Source organism: Protobothrops mucrosquamatus, unplaced genomic scaffold, assembly GCF_001527695.2.
Source record: "Protobothrops mucrosquamatus isolate PMUCROS unplaced genomic scaffold, P.Mucros_1.0 scaffold327, whole genome shotgun sequence".
NCBI classification, from domain to species: domain Eukaryota; kingdom Metazoa; phylum Chordata; class Lepidosauria; order Squamata; family Viperidae; genus Protobothrops; species Protobothrops mucrosquamatus.
Genome location: NW_015386666.1, coordinates 903,277 through 915,763, shown reverse-complemented (window position 1 = coordinate 915,763; position 12,487 = coordinate 903,277).

Below are 12,487 nucleotides of genomic sequence, written 5' to 3'. Positions count from 1 at the left end.
ATCTTTCTGAACAACAAAATTAAACCTATCGTATTTTCAATATTTCATGGCTTTGTTTTGGACGTAGAGTAGAATGGATAGAACTCTGACGAGACACGTGGTGTTCTAATCCCTTTTTACTACCTTCTAAAAAGCATTAATGGGGTATGTGGAATGGCTTAGGAAGTGATGCAAAAGACTGCATTGGAAGGAGAAATCAGCAAATGTGTGTGAGCAACAATTTAGCCTTAGCCAATTATCTTTTTGTCCTCTTTTCTTAAAAAAGGAAAGGTTATGATTTAGCAGGGTAATGACTCTCTGAGCCTTTCCAAATGTTGCCACTAAATTGTCATCTGTAATGTGATGAAGGGGAAATTATTAGATTGCATTAATTAAATTTAATTTTAGTCCTGGCCCTGCCCAGTTCTGTCTTGGCTGTACTTGTATCAAGGAGGAGTGCAATCCCTGGCATGCCTCCCAAGCTGATGCCCTTAAGCTAAAAATGTTGTGTACCCCTGCTAGAATACTTAACACTTCTTGTAGCATATATCAGCTTGGAGATAATGTATTACATTCAGGTTAGTTAAAATATGTAAATATATCTGACCTCCTCACAGGTAGCCTAGAAGAACAGAGGGAAGAATGACTGAGCCCCAGCCTTGATCACATATCAATAAAATACATATGTGTGGTTAATTGAGAGTCAGTTTGGTCTAAAGCATGGGGGTCAAATTCGCCGTGTCACATGGCGTGTCGTGACGGAACACAACTTTTTTTGCATCGCCGGAGCTGGGGCGGGTGCAGCCTCTGTATTATGCAACCGGCCTGCAGGCCAGCAGTTTGACACCCCTGGTCTATAGATTAAGGCACCAAGCTAAAAACCAATAGGCTGTGAATTCCGTTCCTGCCTTAGGCATGTAAGCCAGCTGGGTGACTTTGAGACTGTCTCTTAGCACATGATATAAGGTTCAGGTGACAAGCCAGTCAGTCAATTCCTGACACATCAATAGATCAACACTCAATTGATCTGGAAAAAAAACAGACTCTGTGCTGGTGGGAAAATGCCAGGAAGGGGAAAAAAAATGTAGGTGCAGTTAATGTATGAAAACGTACTTGGCGAGGAATCTAAATGGAAGGAGTGGGGGAACTGCATTTTCAATTTATGGTAAAATTATGATATTGAAGGACTACAAGCATAATTTCCTTCGTCTGAAGTAAAATACAGTAAATTATCAATAATGCGACATTTTCGTTGGTGTGTATTCTGCCTGCAGAAAACATAATATTTTGAATATATCAGCATTTTTAGTACTTGGAAGATGTTGGCTAGAAGAAAGGGTCATATGTCGTCATCATCATTAGACATCTGAAGGCTGAAGAGAAAATAGGAGCTGATGTCACTAATGACTGATATTACTAAAGAAAGTTTTTCATGCTGTTTTTGCTTTTTTAAAAAAAAAAAAAGTACTGGAAAGTGAGATTGAACATAATGTAGGTGAATCAGGGCTATCTGAACTACAATTTATTGCTTTTGTTTTTCTTCAACTTTTTTTCTTTTACTTACTTTTCCATTTTCCTTCATTTTTAAAATCTCTGTGCCATCAATTGGTAGCTAAAGGATAGTAAGGTAGGTGCCTTAGAGGAATTTTCTGATAGCTAAAATGAGTGAGTGATTTGACATCCAACTTCACACAACAACTTGATTCCTGCACAAAGTTGCAATAAAACCGGTGGCATCCAAGTCATCAGCCATAAAGACATGCTTATTTGGGGAAGTCAGACAATCCAGGCACCAAAAGGGATGGAGACTGTCATCTTTCACTGATTCCCCTCATCACCTTTACTGATAGAATAGCAGTAAGTGAATATCTACATTTGTTTTGCCAGATAATGTACCATCCTGAAGGCCAATGACTTTCCTTTCTTGTGAGATTCCTAGGAAAGACCATGGGGCACCTAATCAGACATCAGCTCTGATGGAGCAGGCCCACTCATGTAAACGCATATCCCAGGAGAATTAGGAAGGATGAAAGGCACTGGGTTGCCTACCAGGTGCAAGCTACACAGTTGTAGACTGCATCCTGATGGTAAAAGCAGAGGGATATTTAATGAAAAAAGTTCCCCCTTTGGGTGGATGGGAATTTTTGAAATGAGACCATGATATCAGGTAATAGTTCTATCTATCTAGGTTGAAAATTTAAAGTAAGGAAAGTGTACACCACGTACAGATAATCCATATCCATATTGCTCCTACTATAAGCCTTTTGTTAAGCTTATAGAGCTGGGTGCATTGTTCAAAGTGCAAATGCCCAAATTTAGTTCTTGGTAGAGGGTAGGTTGAATCACATAAGATCAAATACTGAGTTCCAATAAGGATGTATCTGTTATATTTCCTGGTGATCAATAATGTGTTGACTCCATGTGTTGCCTGGGGCTAGCAAAGGAGAAGGGAGTTAAGTGTTTCGTCACCAAATTTCAATTTTTGATTTTCAAGGTTTATGAGTACTAAAATAGGGGGTTGGTGTTGAGGGTCTGCTTCTATTTTAAACCAAATAGACAGACAGACAAACAGACAGACATAGACATAGACATAGACCCTATACTAAACATAGCTTTAGATAAAAGGGGATACAGCTTCTTCCATTTCCTCTTTCAATATTTTCAATTGCCTTGCCCATATTTTATTTATATAAATTTTCTAAATAAATAGATTTTCCATTGAGGCACTTAAGCACTGCACAGTGAATTTGTGGTTTATACATGCTTCAGTTATCCTGGAAAAGGTCTATCTGTGTGGTTATCCAGAGTCAAAGTTGACTGATGGCACATAATCAGTCCTTCAGTATATTGCATTATATAGCTAAACCATTTTACTTGAAAGCTTGATTGATCCTAATAGTAATTATTTCCAAGCAGTTATTCTTGAGTTAAACAAGGAGTCTCATGGACAATGAATAGAATTAAAAATAGGCTTTGGAATGATTTGGAATGATGGGAAAAGTATTTAATTTAGAGATTTGCAGAGGAATGGTGGTGATATGTCAGAGTGGTATTGAAACAAACGTTAATTAACTAATTAATTAATTGGATTTATTACCCATTGCAATGTTCAGCAGATGATTGAAAAATGTTTATATTGTGTTAATATAAAGAAAGTATGTAATAGAATAGGCTGAATTATGGGAAGTTGTACACAAATATAGTATTGATGATTGGCTGCTGAATGTGACAAGATAATGTGGATTGGTGACTGACATAACAAGGGAAATTGAACAAATGGCTGAAAATGTACATTAATAGCAAAAAAAGTAAAGCTAGTAAATGAATATGGCTTCCAAAAACTGGATTCCTATTAGCATCTCAAGGTAATTAATTATGCCTCGTTTTTATTTAGCATCATTTTGAGAGCCACTCTAAAATCACATTTCTATCTTTCCCTATAAGAAAACCAATTACAGATTGGTAACAAGATGCAAATAGCTACTCTTTTCAACACAAAGGGAGGGGTAACCTCTGAATTTAGTTTAGTATATTCAGTCAAATGGATTTTAGCAGAGCCCCAAATTTACCACAGCCTATAACTCTACCAGAGCTCACCTCCAAGCTGACCATCCTTCCTGAAGGTGGACATTTGGCATAGCCCACATCCAAAGGCAAGGTGAGAGAATGTAAATTTAAGCAAGCATGTCTTGAAGTGATAGAGGTGTTCATTCAGGCACAAGAAAAATGCCCCAAATGCCTGGTAATTAGTTTTACTTTGTACAACCAACATTCTTTAATCAGAACAAAACAGCAGCAGAGAAAATTGGATGGAATGAAATGAGTTTTTCAGCAGCTGTTTTCTCTCCTTTCTCCCTTTGGCGTCTAAAATAACCTCCATGCAGAAAACATTATCCAAGTGACAAAGAGACAACATGCCCTCAAAATAACTTCCTTTGTCTATGCATAGCTGTTGGAATAAAATAAAAAGAAGGTGTTAAGAGAGTTTCTGGGAATGGCATTAACAAGCAGTGACAAGAAGATGCCTTTCTCATGGCCAAATGTGTTCAATCATCTTATTTTATTTTTTTTTCTGTTCTTACAGGGGAAAAAAACAGCATAAAAAGCTCTAATTTCATTCTCCTGCAGTATATTTATATTTTTCCAGTATTAACATTTAGCAATTTATTTTTATTCTTTGTTTCTACTTACATTCCCATATAGCTACATTTTATAACACAACATTTACTTGCCTTTTTTTCCATGAGGTGCTATATATTTTATAAAGAAGTTGAGATACAGAAGGCTAAGCCATAGGCAGTTGTAGTTGTCTTAGTCAATGCAATGTATAAACCCATACTATGAAGCAGAATACATATAGATTGCATTAGACCAGTCATGTCAAACACAAGGCCTGGGGGCCAGATGCGGCCCGCGAAGTGGTTTCATGTGGCCCGCGAAGCCATCCTGGAAACAGTGAGGGAACGGCCCCCACTGCCTTGGCCCTGGCCCTGCCTGCGTTTCTTGCCTGTTTTTCTCCCTCATCTCAAATATTTTCCCACCACTCTGCACTTAGGAAGGAAGAAAGGAAAGAAGGACGGTCTGAGGGAAGTCCTGCCTTAGTCCAGTCCTGCTGCCCTTTTGCCATCCCCTTGCCCCCTCCTCCTGGCCTATCCTGGGGTCTCCCATCCTATTGCTAAGGAAGCTTTAGATACAAAGCCCGGTCTCCTCCCATGGAGAGGGAATGGGCCTCCCTCTGACTTTGCTCTCGTACCCATCATGAGCAACCTGGCTAAGAGAGCAAGCACAGCAGCAGCCTTGAGGAGGAGGTAAGTGCAGCTGGGTGCCCCCTTGGGGAAGTGGGCTGGGCTTGGTGCCGCTGGGCTTGGTGCCCTTGGCTCGAGGGCCAGGCTGGGCGTTTGACCTCTGCTGCCCAGGGCTCCGGGCAGCCCGCACCACCATCCACCCCCCCACATGGCCTGAGAGGAACAGTGAGGCTCCTCCAGTGGACCATGCCTTGGCACTTGCCCTGGTCCCACCCCCTTCTGCCAGAGACCCCCAGATCTGTCCTACTTCTGCCCAGGCCCCCACAGGCCCCTTGACCCGAACAATGTAGAGCTGGCCATGCCCACCCAATAGGCCACACCCACTTCATGCCCACCCAGTAGGCTGTACCCACCCTGGCCACACCCACCCAGCCCCCCGAGGGCAACCGCAATGCTGATGCGGCCCTCAATGAAATTGAGTTTGACATCCTGCATTAGACTATGTACAGTAGTTGTATTTGTTTAGCCAACAAGGCCCAGATATAAATGGCTTAGGAAAACTACAGAAATGAAATGCATTTCCTACTCCAAGCAGAAATATAGGCTTGACAAAATTTTCACAGTAAAAAGGACCTTTTTCCTCTTTTTCTTCCTTCTGAAATCTTCCTCCCCTTATTATTAAGAGTCCTTCCTACTTTGAAGATATATAGCTTAGAAGATTTTGACCCACAATAATTGAATGGAATAGAGAGATATTAATATATTCGAGCAGAAAATGGACAGTCATCTGTTGGGTCTGGATGAAATTTAAGTTTATGATATAGTACTTGAACTAAATAGGCTAGATTTCCAGTTCTTGCTCAGAAAACCTTAATGAGAATGGAAATGGAAAAGGTGGACTCTCCCATAAAATCTATCTGCTGAGTACTCAAAAAATGTATACCGAGTATAATGTTCCTCTTGATTCCCATTTCTAATTTTTATACTCCCAATCCGTCTTGGATTCTGCCTTTTATCTTTCTTAACTGGAAAGAAAACCCCCCATTCTTCATCTAGTCTCAGAGAAGGAATGTACTGTAACTCTCCAAAGAAGGAGAATGTGACTGCCCCTTTCTGTTATAATGGGCCATTCTGTGCCAAGTGACACAGAGTTATGGGACATTTCATGCAATTCTTTATGCATAGAAAAACACAATGTGTTTTTCCACAGCAAGAAGTTATCGCTATACATGGGGCTACCTTTGAAAAATATCCAGAAGCTTCCGTTGGTGCACAATGTGGCCACATGAGCAATTCTGAATGCCCAAAGAAGAGCTCATGTGACACCTTTGCTCTGCAATCTGACATTGGATGCCAGTTTGCTTCCAGGTTCAATTCAAGGTATTGGTTATGACTTATAAACCCCACCTGGCATGGGGGCCAAGCTACCCATAGAATGGTTTTCATGTTATTACATTGGCCCATCCCAACCAGTAAGGAAGGGGAGGTATTTTGCAGACCCTGTTAAACAATTTCAACTGGCAGGGTCTAGGAAGAGAGCCTTCTATGACCTGTGGAATAGTCTCCTCTGGACCTGAGGCAGGCCCCTACTCTCCAGGCCTTTGGAAAAGGAATTAAAACATGGCTCCGTGGCTTTGCGTGATGAGTCCAGAGGAACGTGCAACATGGAGCCAGTTAGTGCCCTGAGAGCCCCCCCCTTTGCCTTTTTAACTTTTAACAGGGTTTAAACATCCTTGCCTCCTTCTAAATTCTATTTTTTTTAATATTTTAACATTTTATTGTACACCATCCAGAGTTGCTCTCTGAGGAAGAGGGACAGTTCAAAAATGTGAAAAAAATATTCAGTGGCCAGATCTTTGACTCTAGTCTAGGAGATGATTTGGGGGAGAAGAGTGGCTGTTCCCTGTGGGATATGTGCACGTTTCTAACCTGGCCCTTGGGTTGATGAGACTTCTCCATCCTATTTTTAAATGTGTTAGTGGATAGCATTATATGTCCATCCATATAATCCCAATTGTCATAAGAAAAGCAGTTTTTACTTGTATCAGTCTCTGTTAACTGTGTGCAATATTGTCGGTTTCATATGAATACTTATTACTGTATATACTCTAATTGTATAACTGTATTAGAGCTAGTTAGCCTATTTAAATAGACTAATTTTTTTCTTTCATTTTTATTCGCACTGAGCTTACTACCTTCACATTTTATATCTCTATTGCATTGCCATTAGTATCGTAGCAATTCTGAATGTTCATAGCTTCTTTTTGAGCTATGATTTCTTTAATAGAAAAAGAAATAATGTAATTGAAAAATGATATTCTTCTTACCTTAAAGTTTCCAAAATACTATGTGATTGTACTTTCAATCTGATCTTTCATACTTGCTATTTATTATATGGACTTATTATCAGTAGACTGACAGAACAGTAACTCAAACATGCTTTAAAATGATAAGATATTATTGTTTATCCTCAAAATAAAGCCCTAAAGTTTAAATGTCTCTGTTGGTACATCTTGTGTTTCCTAACCTTTTAACCTTACTGTTTTGCATTTCTCCTTTCTCTTATGCAAATTTGTGTAAACAGTCAATAAAGAACACATTTCATGGTGACAGGGGCTATGTGCACAAAATCCGATACCAACGTTTTGATATTTGCCCTTGTAGTGGGAAATTTCCTTCCCCCTAGAGAAGCACAATTGACAGTTGATTTCCTCCCAAGTTTAAAAACGTAGTTATGGATACCGATAGTTGTATTGTCTGTATTATGATCATAATTCTATGCTCACTTCCAAGGAAAGTTGACAGTGGTTCTCTCCCTCTCTCTCTCTCTCTCTCTCTCTCTCTCTCTCTCTCTCTCTCTCTCTCTCTCTCCCTCCCCCCTCCCTCCCTCCCTCCCTCCCTCTCCCTCTTTTTTTAAGCAAGCAGTGTTTATATATAGTACTTTCTCCTAATTAAGGAAAGCCCTGCTAGTTTGCATCAAAAGCCTGTTTAACCTAGTATCCTTTTCTTAACAATTGCCAGCCAAATGTTGCAGCTGACATTGCAGAATATACATATATGCATACACACATACACACACACACTATGTCTATTGGCTGAACTCTGTGAATTGCTCAACTTTTAAATAAATATGTCCAATTTAGTGACCATCATTACACAGAATGGTCATCTCATAGACTTGTGACCAGCATCAGCATTTTTTCTAAACTCCATATAGAATTCAGTGGGTTTTTTACACATTGATTGTGCTGGAAAATATATATCACAACTCTAAAATTGCTTTTCGAATCTGTCAATGCTCCATGGTGTATATCTGAAGGTAGAATTTTTTTTTTTCACTGGTTATCACTTTGCACTTCAGCAGTCACCATGCTTTAAAATCTTATTGCTTGGGGCCACTATTTATGAAATGCTGGATGTTAACTGATTAAATTTCCCATTTTATTGAGCCTTTGGGATTAAAATTGGAAGGCATCCTGTTGGATGACCAATGTGGATTTGAATTCCTTTGTTTAAATATTCAAGTATTTTCTTATTGCTTTAAAAAAAATCCCCCCCCTTTTTTAAAAAAAACCCTTGAATTAGGAAAATACACTTGAATTAGGAAAATACACTATTTATTAATGTAAAAAGAAAGCAAATTAAATACAGAATCTGTACTTGGTTAGTACTTAAGTCATTGTGTTATACAGATACATAAAACCAACTCAGCAAAGCTCTAGAATATTATAGTAGCTGATAAAATAAATGATATAAAGTTGGGAAAATATATAGTACTCTCACAATGGGTCATTTCATAATAGTCAAAACATATAGAAAGGTTCTTAAATTTTACATGATGGATTTTAAATCTACATTTAGATTTCAAGCTCTCATTCTAATGCAATTCATGTTTCTGTCTACTTAACAGATACCTTTAAAGATACAGAGTGTCCTTCCAACTCCCATAATTCTGAGCCAACATGGCCAATATATCTGGAGAGAAACAATGTACAGAAAACTGTCAAAGTACTGCTTTCTTTTGGCAAAAAAAATAATTAAGAGAGCATTTACTTAAGTGCTCTAATAGCATTGACCTAAGTTGATATGTCAGCATGTTTTTTATTTAAACTTTAAAAACATAGCTCCTATGTATGCCTATCAGATGTTCACATATTTTCCATATCAATGATATAGCATACTTATTGAATCACACAGTTTAGTACTTTGATCTATTTTTATTACAACATTTTTATGTAAGGATGAAAACTGTATAGAAATAGATCACTGGTACTATGAAATATCTGGGACTAAGGGGCACTCTGCCTCTTATATGATGTGTATCTACAAAATGATCATGACAGTAGCCATTGGTAGCCTTGTCCTAGAATAGAATAGAATAGAATAGAATAGAATAGAATAGAATAGAATAGAATAGAATAGAATAGAATAACAGAGTTGGAAGGGACCTTGTAGGTCATTTAGTCCAACCCCCTGCCCTAGAAAGAGTCCCTACACCATTTCTGACAGATGCAGTCCAGTCTCTTCTTGAAAGCCTCTAGTGATAAAGCACCAACAACATCTGAATGTTCCATTCATTGATTGTACTCACTGTCAGGAAATTTCTCCTTATTTCCAGGTTGAATCTCTCCTTGATCAGTTTCCATTCGTTATTCCTTGTCTGGCCTTCAGGTGCTTTGGAAAATAGGTTGACCCCCTCTCTGTAGCAGATCCTCAAATATTGGAACACTGCTATCATGTCTCCCCTGGTCCTTCTCTTCACTAGACTAACAATGCCCAGTTCCTGTAACTGTTCTTCATATGTTTTAGCCTCCGGTCCCCTAATCATCCTTGTTGCTCTTCTCTGCACTCTCTCCAGAGTCTCAACATCTTTTTTATAGAATAGAATATCTTTATTGTCATTGTATAACTCACAACAAAATTAAGTGCTGTCCACAGTGCATACTACACACAAGTAAAAACCACAAATAATACTCATTATATACACACATCCTTCACATTCTATTCACCATTGCGCTGCCCCTAATATTGCACTTCAATGTTGCACTATACTGGGGTATTTAATATGGTTACAACTCTGGGATAGAAACTATTTTTCAGCCTATTTGTCTTTGTTTTTATTATCCTGTACTTTCTGCCAGATGGTAGTAGTTCAAAAAAAAAAAAAGAATGTCCGGGTTAGGGTTAGGATGAGATGAGTCTTTAAGAAGCTTTGAGCTTTCCTGAGACAACGGGAACTGTACAATTCATCAGGGGGGGGGGAGAGGGCAGCCCATAATCCTCTGGGCAATAGTAATGACCCTCTGGAGCGCTTTCCTATCTGCTACTGTGCAGCAAGCAATCCACACACAAATGCAATAGGTTAGAATGCTCTCTATAGTGTGGAGACTAAAATTGATTGCAGTATTCTAGGTGTGGTCTTATTAAGGTTTTATAGAGTGGTATTAGTACCTCACGTGATCTTGATTGAATCCCTTTGTTAATGCAACTTAGAATTGCATTGGCTTTTTTAGCTGCCACTGGACACAGTTGGCTCATATTTAATTGATTGTCCACTAAGACTCCAAGATCCCTCTCACAGTTGCTGCTATTAAGCCTGGTTTCACCCAATCTATATGTGTACTTATGGTTTTTCTTGCCTAAGTATAAGACTTTATTTTTCTCTACGTTGAATTTCATTTTGTTAGATAGGGCCAGTGTTCAAGTCTGTCAAGATCTCTCTGATCTTGAACCTATCATCTAGGTTGTTGGCTGTTCCTGCCAGATTAGTGTCATCTGCAAATTTGGTAAGTCCCCCCCTCTGTTCCCTCATCTAGGTTGATTATGAAGATGTTGAAGAGTACTAGGCCTAGGACAGAACCTTTTGGTACCCCACTGCTTACTTCCATCCATGTAGATGTAGTACCATTAAGAACTACTCTTTGAGTGCTGTTTGTCAGCCAGTTAAAAATCCATCTGAACGTCACTGCAGGTTTTCTGGTTTGCAGAGAAGGACAAAAATATTTTGTATATAAGTAAAATTGTATACATTTCTATCATGCCCTACTTATTTTTTATAAATATTCTATATAAATTCTGACAATAATCCTAAATATTGAAATATTGAAATTGAAATCCATCTCCATATTTAGCTTACTTTTGTAATAGTAACTCTTTCCTCCCAAAAGTAGAACATAATTCTGAGTAAAAATGCTTATTATCTTGTAATTTAATCTTGGTCTCATTTTAAAATCACTGATTTCTCACTGTTTTAAAAATTACATATAGCAATATATAGGCTTGTGTAGTACTGGAGTGTTTGTTCTGATGTGTTATTGAACCTTTGGCTGTGCAAAAGGAAGCCATTGCTGTTCTTCTGGAACCCCAAAAGACAACTGCACTACATTTTATTTTACAGTTAGTCCTCGACTTATGACCACAATTGAGCCCAAGATTTCTGTTGTTAAGTGAGACATTTATTATGTGAGTTTTGCCCCATTTTATGATCTTTCTTGCTACAGTTGTTAAGTGAATCACTGCAGTTGATAAATTAGTAACCTGGTTGTTAAGTGAATCTGGCTTCCCCATTGACTTTGTTTTTCAGAAGGTCGCAAAAGGTGATCACATGACCTTGGGACACGGCAATGATCATAAATATGAACCAATTGCCAAACATCTGAATTTTGATCACATGATTATGGGGATGATGCAAAGGTCATAAGTATGAAAAACGATCATAGGTCACCTTTTTCAGTGTTGTTGTAACCTTGAATGGTCACTCAATGACCTATTGTAAGCTGAGGACTACCTGAATTATTATTTATTTAAATTCTGATCAGATCATCATGCTTTAAATATGAAGAGAAAAATGTTACCTGCTCAGATAATGTAAGGATGTTTGAAGTAGAAAGGAGTCTGAGCATCTCATTTGAAGGCTGCTGTATCAAGCTGAGGATCTGGGATTGGTGATTTCAGACTTTATAAATAAAAATTTCCTTGAATAGATGCATTATTTGTATAACAACTTTGTCAAGACAGTTTACATAGAGCAGCTGCATTTCATCTGCAGCTCCCTGGCTTTCAAAGTTCTGTTGTATTTAAGAACTTTATTCTGCCATTTATTTCCATATCACCATTGTTTTGAAGTCCATTGCAATGCTTCTTATTCACTATAAAAACCAAAGTCTAAAAATAGCAAAAAAAGGAAAGTCTTTGTGGGTAAGTTAAAAAAAAAAAGCATTCAGATTTAGGTTGCTTTTTTCTATAAGTCATTCTGCTACTGTTTTACTGTAAGCCAGACAATGCATACTATGGTAGTACCGTATCTATCATCCATGTAGAGCTGAGTACCAACAATAATAGCTATTTAGTTTTTACTGGAACCAGCATCTGGTGGTTAAGACACCAGGCTAAAAAGCAGGAGGCTATGAATTTAAGTCCTGCCTTAGCCATGAAAGCAAGTTGGGTGACCTTTGTTTAATCACTCTGTCCCAGCCCAACTCACCTCACAGGGTTCTTGTAGTGGGGAAAATAGGAAGAAGAAAGTGTGTTGGATGTGTTCACCCCTTTGAGTTATTTGTAAAAATAACTAAGACAGGATACAAATAAAGTAAATTTGCTAAAAAAATTATTACCGTAGATTTAGATCCCTAAGTAAAGGGTAATTGGTTAGTATAGCTGTTTTTCCAAGTAGCTCTTGGTTCTTCAGAGTGAAGAAGCTACTTGGATAAGCAGGAAAAGAACCAACTGGAAAAGAAATCTAGTTGCCATGACTCAACTTCCAG